Genomic DNA, 3,999 nt, shown 5'->3' with positions numbered 1-3,999 from the left:
ACTCTCAGTTACAGTGGACCATAGAGGGCATATCCGTGCCCCTCAGATCGGAACTTTAGTCCGACACTGCACCCGGAGAGCTTCTGTCCTCCTGTGTTTTTTGGGAAGGCGCAGATTTTGGCCCACCGGGAACCCTTTGAAGGTGATTCACCCCGTTGCCTTTCACGGGCTCCCGTTTTGGGGCCGAACGCGGCGCCAGCGTGAGCTCGTTGCCAAGCGATGCCCTTGGCGGAATGGAGAACACAGCTGATGTTCCGTGTCTAAAGGCAGGCGTCTCGACAGTGACTGCGAAAAGCAGACCCTATAAATTACATATTAACAGGCCAGACCGGTGTCCCTGCTGAAGACGTTCACTTGGGTCTGCATTTTCCCCGCATTTAAAAAATAAATAAATAAGCAACTAAATAAATAAATAACCAAATAAATGAATGCGATAAAAAGCTAGCCATTTCAAAAATCGCTCGGAAAATTATTATGGGATGTCTGTTTATTTGTCTAAGTCCAAATTAAAATCTGCAAAACAAACAACAACAAAAAAATCATGCCGAAGAACTAATGGGAACAATTTCATACTTAGAGGCTTTTTTTTAATGCCAGCTCATTATGTACTGAAGACCATTAACATCACGCTTTGAAAGGTTAAACATAAAGTCCCTTCTACGGCAGAAATGTCCCCGGGGCACGTGGGTTTTTACTTAATTAATGAGCGATTTAATGTCTGTGTGACTCAAGCGAGGTGGAAAGTACCGCTAACTCAAAGTTTGATTTCCGCTCTCGGGGCCTTCGGGCGGCCCCCCCCCCGACGCGCGGATCGCTGCGCGACGCAGCCGGAATGTCGACAAATACACCCCCCCCCACCCCCCCCCCCCCGGAAACAACAAATGCGATCGCAAATGAATCGGCTATCAAACGTTTCTGGAGGAAACCATCGGCTATGAATAAAATAATACTTTTTTTAAATTATTTGTATTTGTTGCACATTTCCGACATAGTTTGGAATATCCAATCAGAGCCTGTAGGCCCACTTCGCTGTTGCGAAGTCCTCCACCAATCAGGCGAGAGCTGGGGCAGAAGCCGGAAGATGAAAAGAGATTTGGCACTTCTTTCCTCCTCCGTATCTTTCTGTATCGTTCCGACTCACACGCACACACACGCACGCACGCACGCACGCGCACACACCAATTTATAGTAACAACTATTGGCCCAATATAATTACTGAGAATGAGTATCTCATTTGTGACAATAACCATGACATTATTTTAGAGCCACAGATTATATTACAAGAACAATAATAATAAAAAACTAATACACTGTTATTGCTGTCACTATCATTACCATTATCAACAAGTAAATAACTATTGTTGTCACTATTATTATCATCATCAACAAGTGAATAAACTTCTGCAGACTACGATTCGGACCTAAATGTGAGTCGCCTTGAACCGATATTACTCCTTCCCCTCATAATTCTCTCCCGATAAGCTTTGTGAAATGACATCATTCCACACTTTCATAATGTGCTTTCCCAGATAAGCTGTGATGTGTGGACAGAAGCTCTATCTGCGCCGCGATCGAGAGACGAGAAATAAATTAGAAATAAAAACCCCCGCGCCGTTAATGGCTCTGAAAAAAACGCTCAGGAGCACACAGAAAAGCCGGCAAAGGTCGATTCTCCTTTTCTTCTTCTTCTTCTTCTTCTTCTTTTTTCCTCTTCTTCTTATTTTTTTTCTTCTTCTTCTTCTTCTTCTTCTTCTTGTTTTGTCTCGTTTTGAGCCGAGGTCCTTAAGCAGCGCTGCGTTCGGTCACGCGACAGGTCCTCCACAGGAGGCGGCCGCCGTGCGCGTTTTAGCCTCGCGAGTCGTCTGTTAATTTTCGCCGCTGCCGTACGTTTTATTTTTAACGTTTTCCGGGGAGGGGCTCCGGGGCGTCCGAACGAACGGGGGTCCGCCAGAAGCGCCGCTCCCTCGCTCATCGGCGCTCGATCTCGTCGCATGTTTTATTCATCCGGGGCAACGGCATTAACGCCCCCCCCCCTCCGATGTAGCGCTCCCCCCCCCCTCCCCGAAACCTCCTCAGCCCGTCCAATTTCTCAGCGCGTTTAAAAGAGAGGAGGACGGATCCCGCCGCCGCCCTCCAAGACATCGAATTAAAGGGCTAATGTTCCGCTATCGATTTTTCGCTCCTTTAATTTGTTGCTTATTTATGTGTCTCTGTCTCTTTTTCCAGAAAGAAAAAAAAAGTGGGGGTTGGCGGGGGGGAGGAGGAGGGGGGGGATGGCGGGGGCTTTACGCTGTCTCATGGATTAAGGGTCCCCCCGCTCCTTGGAAAATAAATGCTAAATTAGCGGACGGCTTGTACCCCCAGCTTGCAGTCACCTGCAGGTCTGTCCCATTAGAGCATGGAGAGGCTCTGTCCCGAGCTCTCTGTGTGAGGGGAGGGCAGAGCAGGGCAGGGCAGCAGCTCTCCTTCTGCATAAAAAGCAGAAAGACTCCCTATGCCACACCCATGCCAGGCTGTGCCACGGCGCGCTGTGGCAGGCCACGCCCCGACGCCATGCCACGCCCACGCCCACACCCATGCCAAGCTGTGTCAATCCATGACACGCCACACCAGGGTGCAGAGGAAGACTTACGATGCGCGCCAGTCTAAGTGAAGTGAAGGGCATGTATCGCGAGAGAAGGTGCGGTCATCTCTGTGCCGTGGCAGATCATGTGTACTTTTCTGTGGACTGTGTGTGTGTGTGTGTGTGTGTGCGCGCGAGTGTCCCTATGTGCATGTGTGCGTACATGCATGTGTGTTCATGTGTGTGCATGCTATGTGCGTGTGTACATGTGCCAGTAGGTGAGCGTGTTTGTATTTATTACAGAAAACATCCAACAGATTTTTATTTATTTATTCGTTTTTTAATGCTGTCAGACGACCTTTAAAAAACGGCAGCGGGAGGCAATGCATCGTTTTGGGAGCCCAGTCCAATCCAGGCGCTCCCACCTCCATCTGCTCGGGCTCGAACCCGTTTCAGATCGGGACCCGCGAACGGAGACGGCACAGCTGTGTGTACTCTCAGGCGCGGCGCAGCCTCCGACACCGCGCCCGCTGTGCCCCCGGGGGTGGCTGCCAGCTCATATCCATATCCTCTCCTGTCTCCAGATCTCTTCAAAAAAAAAAAGGAGCCCCAGCAGCCACTTTAGGGCCCGCCTCCAGGGGGAGGAGCTCGCTTTTCGAGATTCCCCACGTGTGCTCCCGTGCGGCACCGTTTTGCGTGAGAACTGATTGGCTGCCGGTGAGAATAAAAATTAAACGGTGTTGCTAGGGGACCGCCCTTGACAATCACAAAATTTTAATTTGCATAATTGAACAGTGCCTTTGTGATGCATCCCAAGGACGCCGCAAATGTTACACCATTGTTTTCAGACTCATTTTAATACACAAAAGATACGTTTTTTTTTTTTTCAAATTCACTGTACAAAACCTCAATTAAATAACCCTGTACTACCCCCACAGATAAAGCTCTGTAGATATTGTTGACCTCCCAGTTTTTTTGATCTATAATACCCCGGTTAAAATATTAAACACGCCTTGTCTCAGTTTTAGGAGTGCACTGTAGGGAGAATCACTCAGCCTTCAGTAAAAGAAAACAGGCAGCAGAAACAGACTCCTAACTATTTACGACCAGCGACATCCTGCCTGTTTTTATTTGTCACATTTCGGGCTGCGTTGGCAATAAAAGAGAAATGGAAAATGCCGTTTTTTTTTGGAAACCCTTTCAAAGGGAAAGGACAAAAGAAGTGGGTTCCCTTTGGAGCGACGGCCAAATCCGCCCCCGATAATAATAATAAAAAATGATAGACGGCTTTTCTGGGCTAACGTCTTTCAGCGAGGTTCCGCGACGCAGCTTTTCCGGATTAGCGAGAACGTAGCGATCGTTCGGCCCGGGTCTGCTTTCGTTTTTAACAACCAGATCCGTCGAAACGCCCGTGAGGACCCCCGGAACCCCGACAT

This window comes from Anguilla rostrata, chromosome 10 (genome assembly GCF_018555375.3).
Source record: "Anguilla rostrata isolate EN2019 chromosome 10, ASM1855537v3, whole genome shotgun sequence".
Taxonomy (NCBI): Eukaryota; Metazoa; Chordata; class Actinopteri; order Anguilliformes; family Anguillidae; genus Anguilla; species Anguilla rostrata.
The sequence above is the reverse complement of the archived record's forward strand: the minus strand, read 5'-3'. Positions refer to the sequence as shown.